Source organism: Martes martes, assembly GCF_963455335.1.
Source record: "Martes martes genome assembly, chromosome: 4".
NCBI lineage: Eukaryota > Metazoa > Chordata > Mammalia > Carnivora > Mustelidae > Martes > Martes martes.
Window position 1 is genome coordinate 79,667,872 of NC_137891.1, and position 17,015 is coordinate 79,684,886.

Below are 17,015 nucleotides of genomic sequence, written 5' to 3' on the forward strand. Positions count from 1 at the left end.
GTTTTCTTCCTGAGATTAAGAAAGTTTTCTGCCATTATTTCTTGATATAAATTTTCTGCCTCGTTTTCTTTCTCTTCTTCTGGTACTCCTATGGTAGTATGTTTGGTGGAGTCTCTGAGTTCTCTAAGTCTATTCTTGTGTTCTATAATTCTCTCTTTTGCTCAGCTTCATTATTTTTCATTTTTTGTCTTCTAGGTCACTAATTTGTTCCTCTATTTCTTCCAGTCTGCTCTTCATTGCATCAAGCCTGTTTCTTACCTATTTATTGCATTTTTCAACTCTGATTGATTCATTTTTAACTCTTTTATCTCTGTGCTAGTGGTCTCCTTGATGTCTTCTATTCTTTTCTCAAGCCCAGTGAGTATCGTTATGATTGTTAGTTTGAATAGGGCATGTTACTTATGCCTGTTTTGCTTAGCTCTCTGGCTGTGGCCTTATCTTGTTCTTTCATTTGGGATGGTTTCCTCTGTCTTGCCATTTTGTCTGTCTCTATCTTCTATGTGTTAGAAAAGTCAGTTATGCTTCCTGCTCCTGAGAGTAATGATTTTATGAAGAAGAGGTCATGTAGTGCCCAGGGACTCGCACTTCAGGAATGTCTTTGATTGTGCTACATACACTCTACTGTTGTGTTTTGGCTGCTCTCACCTTTAGGCTAATCCTCTGCAGAGGCTCTCTTTTCCTGCAGTAGGCAGTGTTTGTTCTTGGCAAGAATGTGGTGAGTTTTAACTAGGTGTGTTGTGCTTTGCTGGTTAAATGAGGTTTGAGCTATTACCATTAGAAATGAAATCCTGCAGAACTCTGTGATGGGGAGATGTGGTATGGGGAAGAGTTTCTGCTGGTCTTCTGAGGAAGGGGCCTGCATTGCTGGGACTGAGGCAAGGTTGACTGAGAAGGGACTTGGTGTAAGCAGGTCAAGCAGCTAGTGTGGGTGCTGTGCAGCTTCCCACAGGTTGACTCTATGTTTGTGCTGAGGGGCAAGCAAGGGAAATTGTACCAACCAACTTGTTTGTCCCTGGAGAGGAGTCCCTGTGAATTTTGCCTTTCAGAGAAGCACTCTAAGAAGAACAAATAATCCCCCTGCTTGTGTACAGGCATTTTTCAGATTGCATTTCCATACTGTCTGTTTCTGGGCTATTTGTATGGGTTCTTCCCAAACGTAGGCCAGTACCCTCAAGGCTCTGTCTCAGCCAAGTCCACAAACCCTTAAAACTCAAGGTTTTAAGCCCCACTCATTGCAAAAACTCGTGGAAATCAACCCCTCTTTTTTCCTCAGCCAATGGTTTTTGGGAATATTCTCTTTTTATATTCCCCTGTGTGCTACTCTCTCTCACATTTCTCTGTGACCAAGATTCCTTCCCCTTTGCAGCACTCCTTCCCCTCTGCAGCACTCGTGATCTGTTTCTCCCCTAAACTATGTTTTCACTCATCCTACCTTCTTTGAAGTGGCTTTTTCTCTCCTGTTTGTTGTGGAGTTTGTTCTGTCAATCTTCAAGTTGATTTCTGGGGTATTTAGGATGATCTGATAAATGTTTAGTGGTGTTTGTGGGATGAGACTACCCTGGGGTACTTCTACTCTACCATCACCTTCCTCACCCATCCCACTGAGAATATTCTTGAACTAATGACAGACATCAAAATCACAGAACCAGGAGGCTCATTGAACACCAAGCAAGGGGGGAAAATACAAAAGCTAAAACCAAAGAACTTCAACATATCTTATTCAAATTACAGCAAACAAAAGACAAAGAAATATTTTTGAAATGACTGAAGGAAAAAAACATTTACCTATAGAGGAACAAGGATAAAAATTACATTAGATTTCTCATTATAAAACATGTAAGCAAGAAGAAATAAATTAAAACATTTAAAGTGTTGGGGAAAAAAACCCTCTATTCTTTTTTTTTCTTTTTTTTTAAGAATTTATTTATTTATTTGGCAAACAGAGATCACAAGTAGGCAGAGAGGCAGGCAGAGAGAGAGGAGGAAGCAGGCTCCCTGCTGAGCAGAGAGCCCGATGAGGGGCTCGATCCCAGGACCCTGGGATCATGACCTGAGCCGAAGGCAGAGGCTTTAACCCACTGAGCCACCCAGGCACCCCCCCTCTATTCTTTTAAAGTAATTTATGCACTCTAATTGACCTTCAAAATTAAATGAGAAATAAAAACTTGCTCAGACAGATACAAACTGAGAGAATTCATGGTCTACAGACCTGCCTTGCAAGACACATTAAAAGATTTTTTTCAGGAAGAAAGAATATATCTGAGGTCAGAATCTTGGATCAACATAACAAAAAGAACAACAGAGAAAGAACTGCTGCTAATAAAATAATATATTTTATAGTATTAATAGCTCTAAAAGATAACAGTTCACTTGTTAAAATTAACAAAGAAAACAAAGTATAAGATGATCACAACATTTAAGGTGAATTAAATGAATGATAACAAGGTATCAAGGGATGTGAAGAGGGTCTTGGGAATTCCCTAAGTTATAGTAATATGAAGCAGTATAATGTTACTTAAAAGCTAATTCCTATTAGTTAAAAATCGATGTTATAAAATTTAAGAAGAGCATTGCAAGAAAAAACTGAAAGAAGTACAACTGATATGTTGAAAGAGGACATAAAATGGAATCATAAAAATATTCAAATAAGACCATAGCAGGCATGTAGTTTTTGAATTAGTGTTTTCATTTTGTTTGGATAAATATCCAGTAGTAGAATTACTTGATCATATGGCATTTCTCTTTTTAATTTTTTGAGAAACTTCCGTACTTTCTTCTATAGTGGGTGCACCAACTTACATTCCTACCGATAGTGCACAAGGGTTCCTTTTTCTCCACATCTTCTCTAACACTTTTTTTTTTCTTGTATTTTGATTTTAGCCTTTTTGAGAGGTATGAGGTGATAACTCATTGTTTTATTGACTTGCATTTCCTTGATGATTAATGATATTGAACTTTTTTTTTTTTTTCGTTTATCTGTTGACCATTTGTATGTCTTCTTTGGAAAAACATCTATTCATGCTTTCTGCTCATTTTTAATTGCATTATTTGTGTTTTTTGGGTGTTAAGTTGTATAAGTTCTTTACATATTTTGAATATTAACCCCCCATCAGATATATAATTTACAAATACATCTCTTGTTTAGTAGATTGCCTTTTCATTCTGTTGATGGTTTCCTTCATTGTGCAAAAGGCTTTTGTTGTTGTTGTTGTTGCTGCTGTTGTTGTTATTGTTTTGTGTGGTACCAGTAGTTTATTTATTTTTTAAATTTTTTTTTTAATTTATTTGACAGACTGAGATCACAAGTAAGCAGAGAGACAGGCAGAGAGAGGAAGAGAAGCAGGCTCCCAGCCAAGAATGAAGCCAATGCGGGGCTCAATCCCAGGACCCTGGGATGACAACCTGAGCCGAAAGCAGAGGCTTTAACCCACTGAGCCACCCAGGCGCCCATATTTTTATAACTCTTGCCTGAGGAGACATATCTAGAAAAATGTTTTTACAAGTAATGCTTAAGAAATTACTGCCTGGGGTGCCTGGGTGGCTCAGTCCTTAGGCATCTGTCTTCAACTCAGGGTATGATCCCAAGGTTCTGGGATCAAGCCCTACATGGGGCTCCCTGCTCAGTAGGAAGCCTGATTCTGCCTCTCTCACTCCCCTGCTGTGCTCTCTCTCTCGCTGTGTCTCTCTCTGTCAAATAAATAAATAAAAATCTTTAAAAAAATTACTGCCTATGTTTTCTTCTAGGAGCTTTATGGTTTCAGGTCTCTAATTTAAGTCTTTAATCCATTTTGAATTTATTTTTGTGTATGGTATGAGAAAGTGATTCAATTTCATTCTTTTGCATGAAGCAGTCCGGTTTCCTTAGCACTATTTTTTGAAAAACAAACAAACAAACAAACAAAACTATCTTTTTCCCACTGTTTATTCATGCTGTGTACATTTATTTATTTTTTTATTTAAAATTTTATTTTATTTTTTCAGTTTTCTAAGATTCATTGTTTATGCACCATACCCAGTACTCTATGCAATACATGCCCTCCTTAATACCCACCATGAGGCTCACCCAACCCCATCCCCCTCCCCTCCAAAACCCTCATTTTGTTTCTCAGAGTCCACAGAGTCCACAGAGTCTCTCATGATTTGTCTCCTCCTCTGATTTCCCCCCATTCACTTTTCCTTTCCTTCTCCTAATGTCCTCCACGTTATTCCTTATGCTCCACAAGTGAAACCATAAGATAATTGACTCTCTCTGCTTGATTTATTTCACTCAGCATAATCTCCTCCAGACTTGTCCATGTTAATACAAAATAATTGTTAACAATATACATTTATTTTGGGTATTCATCCTTTCTGATGGAGGCATAATATCCCATAATATATATGGACCATATCTTCTTTATTCATTCGTTTGTTGAAAGGCATCTTGGCTCTTTCCACAGTTTGGTGACTATAGCCATTGTTGCTATGAACATTGGGGTACAGATGACTCTTCTTTTCACTACTTCTGTATCTTTGGGGTTAATACCATGTAGTGCAATTGCAGGATCATAGGGTAGCTCTATTTTTAATTTCTTAAGGAATCTCCACACTGTTTTCCAAAGTAGCTGCACCAACTTGCATTCCTACCGACAGTGTAAGATTGTTCCCCTTTCTCTGCATCCTCTCCAACATCCTCTCCAGTTGTTTACTGTCTTGTTAATTTTGGCCTTTCTAACTGGTGTAAGGTGATATCTCAATGTGGTTTTGATGTGAAGGTCCAAAGGTAAAGGAAACGAAAGTGAAACTGAACTTTTGGGACTTCATCAAGATCAAAAGCTTCTGCACAGCAAAGGAAACAGTCAATAAAACAAAGAGGCAACCCACAGAATGGGAGAAGATATTCACAAATGACAATACAGACAAAGGGCTGCTATCCAAGATCTATAAAGAACTCCTCAAACTCAACACTCAAAAAACAGATAATCACGTCAATAAACGGGCAGAAGACATAAACAGACACTTCTCCAAAGAAGACATACAAATGGCTAACACCCATGTATTTATTGAAGCATTATTTACAATAACCAAGATATAGGAGCAACCCAAGTGTCCATCAGTAGATAAATGGATAAGGAGAAGTGGTGTATATATATGCAGAGATATATTATTCAGTATTAAAAAATGATATTTGACCATTTGCAATAATATGGATAGATCTAGAGGGTTTAAATCTGAGTGAAATAAGTCAGACAGAAGAAAAATACCAAATGATTTCAGTCATGTCCAAAATTTAAGAAGCAACACAAATGAACAAAAATTAAAAAACAAAAAGGCAAATGGAAAAATACAATCATAAATACAGAGAAATAAATGGTGATTGTTCAAGGGGAGGTCAGTGGGGGAATGGGTGAAATAGATAGAGGGAATTAAGAGATACAAACTTCCAGTTACAAAATAAATAAGTAATGGGGATGAAAAACACAGCACAGGGAATATAATCAAGAACATTGTAATAATGTTGCTTGGTGACCAAAGGTGATTATAGTTATTATGGTGAACATTGAATAATGTATAGAATTTTTGAGTCATTACATTGTACACCTAAAACTAATATAACATGTATATTAATTATACTTCAATTAAAAAAAATAGAAAACAGAAAAGGAAACCTTTAACAATGTATGGAGGAGAGTTATCAACAGCTGAAAGGAATCCAAATATATAATCATTTCAAATGTTGTCTAAATATATCAATTAAGATGCAGAGATTATTAGTATTTATTTAGAAAAAAGAAGAATCAACTATGTATTGTAAAGAAGAAATTCACTTGTAAAATAGAGATAGGTTAGTAATAAAGAGGTTGAGAAATATGTGCCATGCTAACACTAATCACAGGAAAGTTTGAATAACTATATTAATTTTAGACAAGGCAGACTTCAAACCAAGACAACTATCAGGGAAAAAGAGGAGCACTATTCAATTATTAAGGGGTCAATTTCCTAAGAGAATGGACAAACCCTAAATGTATGTACAACAAGCAAAAGAACATCAAGATATGTGAGGCAAAAACTGGTAGAACTGATAGGAATAATAGACTAGCCCACTATTATATTTGAGGAAGTCAACATATTTCATCAGTAATTGAAAAATGAGGCATGCAGAAAGCAATAAAAACATATTCAGCTGGTCAGCACTATCAATTGAGTTGCTCTAATAGACATTTATAGAAAACATTAACAACTGAAGAATGCACATTGTTCTCACATTTGCATGGAACATTTATCAAGATAGGCCACAATCTGGACCAATAAAACACCCCCATTAAAAATTTAATAGAATTGAATCAGCATAATTTTCTCCAAACTCTTTCAAAAAATTGAAGAGAAGAGGGTATTTCATACTTCACTCTATGAAGACAGTTACCCTGATAACAAAGTCAGATAAAAACATTATAAGAAAACTTGAGACCAATATCACTAGGAGTTTTGATGTAAAAATCCTCAACAAAATTCTAGCAAACAATTTAAAACTCCTTAAAAAGATTACATCCTTTTATGACCAAGTGAGATTTTTTTTCTTTTCAAGTGAGATTTATTCTTAAAAAGCAAGGTGGTTTAACATATGAAAATCAATCAATATAATAGCCTCATTAACAGAGTAAATGAAAAACTTAAGAGAACAGAAAATGTGTAAAGTATGTTCTCAGGCAAAAAATGGAACTGAACTGGGGAAAAAAAAAACAGAAATGTCTAGAAAATTCCCAGATATTTGGATCGATATCCAAATAGTTTACAGTTTACAGTTTACAGTTTACTTTTAAGTAACATATGGGTCAATGAAGAAATATCCAGAGAAATTTGAAAATATTTTGAGCTTTGAGAAAATAAAAATATATTTTATCAAAATGTGTGGAAGACAGAGAAAGCAGTGCTTAAAGAGAAATTTATAGTATTCAAGGTATATTTTATTTTTTAATTTAAATTCAATTAGCTAACATATAGTACATAATTAGTTTTTGATATAATGTTCAAGGTATATTTTAAAAAGAGGAAAAATCTGGAATCAATAACCTATGTTATCACTTTGCAAACAAGAGAAAGAAGTGCAATTTAAGTTTCAGGAAGCACAAAAGAGAAATAATAAAAATTTGGCCAATAACCAATGAAATTTAAAATAGGATAATGATACTAATCAATGAAACAAGAAAAATCAAGTTTTGAAAAGATCAATAAAAGTGATAATGTCTTGCCAGGCAAAACAAGAGCATAAAGAAACAAATAAGCAAGCCAGCAAGTAGAGAAAACAAGCAAACTATCAATATAAGAAATGTAGTGATCAGCACTAATGGATTAACAAGGAAAAATATGAGCAACTCTATGACAATAAAACTGATAACCAGATGAAGTATGCAAATTTTTTGAAAGAAATCAATTATCATAGCTCATATAAGATAACCTGACTAGCCCAAGGTGTATTTAAGTATTTGACTCAATGACTAATAACCTTCTAAAAAGAAATCACCAAAAAAAAAAGAAGTTTGCATGTAAATTGCATGAAATATTAAGGAAGAAATTTTGCCAGTTCTCCACAATATCTTCCTAAATATAGAAGCATAGGAAAACTTCCTAACTCATCGTAGATGTACAGAATTGCCCTAATACCAAAACCAATAGAACAAAACATTAAAAGAAAGAAAAATAACAGATTATTATGTCTTAAGAATATAGATACAAATCCTAAGCAGATTATTAGCAAATCAATCTTAATTATGCATAAAATATAAAATACAAAATGATGCATAGTATATTATACACCATGGTCATGTTGAATTTACTTCAGGTGTGCAAATTTGGTTCAACATTAGAAAATAAAACAATGTAATCTATAGAATCAATAAAATAAAGGAAAAATCATCATAAATATTGATAGAAAATTTGACAATATTCTTTCGTCATTAAAAAGCTCTTAGCAAAAAAGAATAGAGGGAAACATCCTAAATTTGACAACGAACAGCTACACAAAACCTCTAACAAACATCAAACAGAATGGCAAAAAATCTGTGTGCTTTAACCCTAAATTTGGGAACAAAGGATGTTCTCTGCCACCATTCTTATTCAATATGGTACTGAACTTCTACTAAGAGAAGAAAAGAAATGCATTATATAGAATAGAAAGGAAGAAATTAATCACTTCTATTTGCAGATTGCATGACTGACTATCTAGAAAATCCCAAAGAACTGAATAAAAACTCCTGCAAACTAATAAGTTTAGCACAATTGTAGCATACAAGGTTAATATTTTGAAATTCAATTATTTTCTTATACACTGAGAAACTAATCATTGGAATTTAAAATTAAATATATAATAAAATTTAAATAGCACATAAATGAAATATGTTGGTATAAAAACCAAACATGTACAAAGCCTATATCAGAAAAATATAAAACACTGATAAAAATAAAATTAAATTAAATAAAATTATATTCCATATTCATGATTTGGAGATTCAATAGTACTGAGATTTCAATTTTTCCAGTATTCATCTTCTAGATTTGACAAATTATGTCAAATCAATCAAAATTGGTGTCTAAGAAAAATATTTTATAGATCCTGACAAACTGATTCTTTAAAATGGAGAATCAAAAAACCAAGAAAAGCCCATACAAGACTGAAGAAGAAAAACAAAGTATTGAAGAAGAAGAACAAAGTTAGAGGACTCAAACTACCCTATTTCAAAACACTACTGATAAGGCTATCCTAATAATGACACTCAAAAGAATAAACACATAGATCAATGAATCAGAAGAGAGAGCCCATGAATAGATCCACGTAAATACCATAAACTGATTTTTGACAAAGGATTTCAATTCAATAGAGAAAGACAGTTTTTTCAAATAAACAGGGCTAGAAAATTGTGTTTATTTGCAAAAAATATATAAAACCTGGATCTTATACCTTTCACAAAAATTAGGTCAAGATGAATCATAGACCTAAATATAAAATACAAGACTATACAGCTTCTAGATGAATATACAGCAGAAAAATTTGTTACCAAAAATTTAGTAGTGAGCTTTTTTTTTTTAATATTTTATTTATTTATTTGACAGAGAGAGAGATCACAAGTAGGCAGAGAGGCAGGCAGAGAGAGGGAGAAAGCAGGCTCCCCACTGAGTGGGGAGCCCGATGAAGGGCTCGATCCCAGGACCCTGGGACCATGACCTGAGCTGAAGGCAGAGGTTTAACCCACTGAGCCACCCAGGTGCCCCTAGTAGTGAGCTTTTAAATACATCAAAATTATGATCCAAGAAAGAGAAGACTGATTAATTTGGACTTTCAAAATTAAACATTTATTCTCTGCAAAAGACATTGTTAAAAAAATGAAAAACCACACACTGAAAAAAAAAATTTGCAAAACACATATTTATTGAAAGCCTCATATCAAAAATGTGGAAAAACTATTAAAACTCAACAATAAGAAATAAATAAGTCAATTAAAATGATCAAAGGAGCTGAACATTTTTTCAAAGAAGTACAGATGGCAAATGAAAATATAAAGAAGTGCTTAATTTCATTTGTCAACAAGGACTTCAAATTAAAACTACAGTGATATATGACTACACACATACTAGAATGATAAAAATATGAAACACTGATCTAAATACTAAATAATAATGTGGTGCAGAGCAATGGAAATTTTCATTAATCAATAGTGTGCATTCAGATAACCACAGCCATTCTGGATGACAATTTTACAGCCTATTACAATGTTAATCATGGTCTAAACATACAATGCAATAATTGGACTCCTATTTACTCTGTTGATCTGAAGACTTATAGTCATACAAAATTCTGTAATCTTGCTAGATTTATTCATAATTTTTCAAATCAGAAGCAACTTATATGTCCTTCAAGAGATGAATGTGTAGAGAGTATGTGATATATCCATTCATAGGAATATTATTCAGTGAAAAAATATAAATAAGTTATCAAAACATGAAAGACATAAAAACTATAAATGTATATTGTTAAATGAAAGAATCCAGTCTGAAAGAATTATATACTGCATTATTTCAATATATATCATCTTTTAAAGTGAAAGACATAGAGACAGTAAAAAAAATATCAGTGCTTGCTAGGAGTTCAGCATGGGGGAGGCATCAGGCAAAACACAAGGCAGTTTGTAAGACAATGAAGCTATTATGTATGATACTCTAATGGTGGATGTATATCACTATGGATTTATCAAAACTCATAAAAATTTACTGCACAAAGAGTAAACTTTAATGTGTGTAAATTTTAACAATTAATTTAGGCGTTTTGGTGATCAAAGGATGGAAAACAGAATGTAAAAAGGGCATATGATAGTATTAAATATATAAGAGACAGCCTCACTGGTGGAGGTGATAGAATAAGTGGTTGACTCAGATAATTTTGAAAATGAGTGGCTGGTACAAGTTAATTTATAAAGAATCAATCACTTTCCTATACACCAGAAATAACTAAGGAACTATGAAAAGGAAACTATGCATAAGAATTTTATTTTGGTTAGTAAAGTTGTGTGTTTCCATAGCAATATAGGTTAATACTTCTGAAACCAGTATGCATATGTATTCTGGACTTGAACAATAGAGTAAATGGGTGATTGATAGTGGGAGCCTGGTTTCTCACTGTTGGATTGGGAGGGTGCTAGAATGATCCATATGGAAGTGAACTGGAGTTGAAAGATAACAGTGTGAACTCATGTTTACCTTAATATTGACAAAGAAAGTTAGATACATGTATGAACAGAGAACACGCACACATATAATATATGTTATATATATAACATATATATAACACACACATAATATATATTATATATGTGTTGTTATATATAACACAAATATAACATATATATAGAACAGATATATATAACAGAGATATGTTATATATAACAGAGAACACACATATAACATATATAACACACATAACACATATATAACACATATAACACATATAATATATAACATATATATGTTATATGTGAGTGTTCTCTGTTCATACATTATGTATGTGTGTATGTGTTTGTGTGTGTGTGTGTGTGTGTGTGTGTGTGTGTGTGTGTTCTTGATCTGTCAGCTGAGAGGACCCAGATGCAAGGACAATCTTTGCATCAGATCTCAGTTTTTAGTTTTTAGCAAAATTTACCAATAAAAAGAGCCAGAGCTCTTTGGTGATATGAAACATCACCATCAAATATACAAAATCAGTCTTGAGTAGTGTCAGAAAATAAGAAAGTGCCAAACACATATACACACACATTCACACACAATGATGGGACTGTAGCAAAGGAATATGGTAGCCAACTGAGAGACCCCCCAGTGGCCAAAGCTGGAGGAATTTGAACAACAAAAAAATATGACAGTATTGGATGATATTTATTTGACAGACAGAGAACACAAGTAGGCAGAGAGGCAGGCAGAGAGACAGGAGGAAGCAGGCTCCCTGCTGAGCAGAGAGCCTGATGCGGGGCTCGCTGAGATCATGACCTGAGCCGAAGGCAGAGGCTTTAACCACTGAGCCACCCAGGCGCCCCACAGTATTGGATGATAAATATAAAATAAGTATCCATGATTCCATATTGACATAAATACATGATTAAATAAACAAACTGGGTATATTAGACAAATCTCCAGTGCAGAAGAATGTCAAATCATTTAGAGTATTATTAAATAATGTAGATTCCTTGCCCTGGAGTATGTGAGGCATGACTCCCCAATCCTTAAGTGTGGGCTGCACATAGTGACTTTCTTTTAAAGAGCAACTATTATAAGGGATTAACTATGGTAGAGAAAACAGACAAGGCTAACATCAGCAGTGATAAGTCATACTGATAGTATGTATTTTGGCATGATGTAATAAGAATGGCATTTTTACCTCTGTGTTTCTCCTCCATTATTCCTTATTCTGGTCTAATCACGAGGAAAACATTAGGCAAATCCCAATTGATGGATAATTGACTGTATCTGACCAGTCATCCTCAAAACTGTCATGAACATCAAAAACAAGGAAAGCCTTGAGAAACTACCACAACCAAGGAAAGCCTAAGGGGACAACTATTAAGTGTAATGTAGTACATAGTTAAAATTCTGCAATAGGAAAAGGCCATCACCGGAAAACTGAGGAGATCTGAAAAATGTATGGATGCTAGTTAACAAAAATTTATCAATATTTGTTTATCAATTGTGACAAATGTACCCTACCAATGTAAGATATTAATAATGAAGAAACTAGGGGATGGGATATATGGAAATTCTCTGTACACTTTTTGCAATAATTCTGTAAATCTAAAACTTCTAAAATAATATGGGTTTTAGAAGAAAAAATTAAAATGTGTATATTTCTGATATTCTGAAGATAAACTTACGTAGCTTCTATACTTTTTTCACAAATATATGCAATGTTTAATTTAACTACAATAGACAAAAGCATGTAGTTCTCATCAACCATGACTACTCTTTTGTTCTGAATACCTGTGTAACCCTAAGAGAAGCCGAATCACCTTGTCTCAGGTGAAGAGTTAAGGCACTTCACTTAGCTTTTCTTCTTTGTTGCCCAGAAGTGTCTCAATTTCCTCTCTCTTGCAATTCATGTTTTCAATTTTGATACTTTTATCTATCTTGGAAATCTATTTGACTAGAGAAGTAAATCAATGAATAAACATGTATGTTGTCATGAAATGACATGAAATGAAATAGTCATTTCATTGAAATGACTTCTTTGAAAAACTTTTGTTTTTGAACTTTTTCTTAATTCACATTCATTTTATTAAGGTTTTGATATAATATAGTATTTGTTCATAAAGTTTTCTATAGGCAAGAAAAACAAAAATCAAAGACTCTTCAAGAAATTCATCTTTAAAATGTTATTTTTTCATTCTAAGAAATCAAACAAAAGGGGCGCTTAAGTACTTAAACAATTTTTATGTACTATTCACACATAACTCTACATAAATGCTTGAATGCAACTGTATGAGGTCAAAAATAAAAATTCCATGCTTTCTGAAGTGAAGTATACTGAACTAATAGGTTTATGAAACTATTATAGGTTGTCCTTATATAGTTTAATAAGTTTCTTGTGTATTTTATGTGTTAAATTATCACTATTGATTTTATCAATGTCAAAAATTTATACCCAAACCATCCAATCAAACAACTCATTCATATTCCTTGAAGAATGGGTTAATACTGTGCAGTCAGGTTTTTCAATCCCTTTAAAATCTAAAACACCATTTTGTTGTGCCCCTTTCTAAATACACTCTCTCTATATATAATAAAGTATATGTATGCTAAAATATACTTTTATTGAACAGAGTAACTATGGAGTGATCAGTGACAATGGACTAGAATTGTAATGGCTCCAGGTTCCATGATGCCATAGACGTCACTGTAGTAGTCAGTATAGACAGTGACAGGCCCAAGGATGAATGGCAACCCCTTTCAACATTACTTGGGAGCTAACAAAACTTATAAGCCCAATCTGTCCCCTCATTTACTCCTGACAATCATAGATTAACCCCATGGTCTAGGCAACAAACTTAAGAAACTAAATAATGTGAATGAGGTCGTGCTCGCTTCGGCAGCACATATAATAATAATGTGAATGAGGTCAACCAGTGAGTAAGATGTAGAGATGAGATTTGTCTGACTCCAGGACCCATGCCATTTGAAATTGAGCATGTTGCATTTTAGGGACTCCCACTTTATTTGAGTAAAAGTATTTTTTATCAGATAACATGCACAGACACACACAATCAAGATACAATTTTCTAAAAATACAAGAGTCAATTTCCCTCTGACCCTTTCCACAGCCAGTCACCAGTTCCCTACTACAAGGGGCTACCATTGCTATCAATTTCTCAAATGTCAAAACCTTTCTGTAAGTATTCTCTTCAGCTTGCTTTGAAAATAAAATGTGCTTCTTCTTTTTTTTTTTAAGATTTTATTTATTGGTACCAATCTCTTTGATATGAGGAAGTGGAGATGCAAGGCGGGGGGGAGTTGGGGGGAGGTAGGAAAAGAAAAAATGAAAAGATGGGATTGGGAGGGAGAAAAACCATAAAAGACTCAATCTCAAGAAACAGACTGAGGGTTGCTGGGGGGAGGGGGGACGGGAGAGGGTGGTGGGGAAATGGACATTGGGGAGGGTATGTGCTATGATGAGTGCTGTGAAATGTGTAAACCTGGTGATTCACAGACCTGTACCCCTGGGGATAAAAATACATTATATGTTTATTAAAATAAAAAAATTAAAACACACACACACACACACACAAGATTTTATTTATTTATTTGAGAGAGAGAGTGAGAGAGAGCATGAGAGGGGAGAAGGTCAGAGGGATAAGCAGACTCCCCATGGAGCTGGGAACCCAATGCAGGACTTGATTCTGGGAGTCCAGGATCCTGACCTGAGTAGAACGTAGTTGCTTACCCAACTGAGCCACCCAGGCACCCTAAAATGTGCTTCTTAAAAAATTTAATCTCCCATCCATATTCTATTTTTGTTAGTTGACCCAATAATATTCTTTGTAGTATTATTTTCCTTCAGCAGATTTTGATCTAGCATTCTGTGACATTTTCCCAGATTTCTGCATCCTGGGTGTTATAGCAGTGGATGGAATTCTGGTTATCTATCAGAATTTTTATTTCTACTTAGAGGTAATTTGAAGATTTTACTCTTCCTTATTCCCTGACATTGTGGCTATATGTGTTTTTTTTGTTGTTGTGATTTTAAGAGTGTTCTGTTTTATTTTGTTGGGAAGAAAAAGATTCAGAATGAAGCAATAGCCATCATTTTCCATGCATGTGCACTTTTGAGGCAAATAAATTCTTCCTTAAAATGTGGTTCCTCATGCTGTTCTTACTCAATTTCTGATGCTCTTATATTTTGCATTGAATCCTACTGGCTATTAAAGATGACTTCCCAATTATCTCTAATCAATTTCCCATTTTATATTTTATTTACTATATTCATTAATCATGGTTAGAAAAATATTTTAGTAATTCAAAATTCCATCTGCTCCCAGTATATATGTTCTGAATCATTCATTTGCTGTGTTTAGCTTGACCGATCTCTTTGATTACTCCTTTTTTCAGTACCCTCTGGTTTCCTCATGTTTCTCAAGGTTACTACAAGGGTTATTTGTTTCATACTGACCTGAGATGTAAACCATATATGCTCAATCTGTAACACAAGCTTCTTATTTCAATTAATGGCCATTTAGTGTGTCCCAGGCCTTGTGCCAAAAGCTTTGCATACATTATCTTACTTAACCCTAGCATGTTCTAATGAGGTAAAGGTTAGTACTGGAACTTTAGGTATAAGAACACCAGACATAGATTAGAACCCAGGTATGAATTTAAAATGTAAACTCTTAACCACTTTAATGTCTGTACTTGTTAAGATTTTATTATATGCTTCCAGATAAATTTGGTGGCATTCTTTTAAATAATTAATCATGATATTGTCTTACTAAAAGGGAAATTAGAAGGCTGAAATAAGAAGTCATACCCTTGATGAGGATGATTTGGACCTGCTCTGAAAAATACTAGCTAAAAATCTTGAAATGTAATTATGGGAGAGGGGCAGTATGCTGGATCTCTCCCCTCATTCACCATCTCAGATCTGTTCTTTGCCTATTTTCATCTTGTTCTCTATCCTGGAAAGATAAGCCATATGGATGTCATTAGCAGGGTTTTGCCCTATGGGATATGACTGGATTTGACCAAAGGGAGAATGTGAGAGAGGGAGGAAACTAAAGTTGGAGTTTATTTTCTGGGATGTTTTCTGTGAAGTCACCCAGTTGAAATACATTCCTCAACCAAACTAAACAGCTTCTTTCAAATAACGAATGAACATGAATAACATGGATTTTTTCTATGTATTTTTTTAAAATATAAATAGATTCTACTTTCATAAAAACAAGATAACAAAATTTTCTTTATTTTCTTTACTTTTAGATAAAGGTGTATCTTCTCTTATTTTACAGCTCAATTAAAATTCCCAAGTACATTATAATCATAAAAGATCTACAAATATACCCTTTGGTCTAATTTTATCAAGTATGAATAGATTTATTTTCTGCTTTATCTTAGAATAATATTCTTGCATCAATATAGACTATACCAAAGATTGGAAACTGATTTTTATCAAGGAAATCATTTGCAGTTTATTTTACAACTGCAGTATACTCATTATCATGTCATCATATCATCATATCATATCATGACATATGATTTAATGCCTGGCTCTTTTGTGTAGAAATATTAGCCTACTAAAAATAAATATCAGAACAAGGTCATGTATAAACAAGTAAAATTAAAATTTTCATATCAAATTTGAGTCAACATCAGGTATGTATGTATACTATTTTATAGGGAATGGAATTATGTCTACAGAGTACTACAGATTTTTCTACCAACACAGCAAGTCAAGTGCTTTTCACAAAGTAGATGCAAAATAAATATTTAATCAATTAGTAAATACTCACTGCTCTCATTTCAAAAATCAGTTCAGCAAGGATATATCAAGCAAGCATTACACATTTATCTCTGCATAAAATGTTGCATTAGAACAAAAATAAGGATAATTTTTCCATATTTATGAGAATTTTTGACATATGAATTAAGTCATTTTCTCTAAAGAAGTCTGTGACTTTCTTAGGCAAACAAGGGGACTCATTTAATGCATTGTATCATTGTTAGCATCTAAAAACTCAAGGCCATTAGTTTATTCTGTATCAATAAGGCATGCACAAGAAAATATCTAAATTTTATTGTCATTAAAAACCTTCTCATCTTTTAAATGTTGAACTTCTGACCTTAAGAGATTTTCATTTTCTTTTATGATGAAACAAAACTTATATACAATAAAGCACACAAATCCATAGTATATATATCTCTGTAAATTCTTACATATGTAAACATCCAGTAACCACCACACAGATCAAGATATGGAGTATTTCCAGTCCCAAGAAGCACCCTCATGACACCTCTGA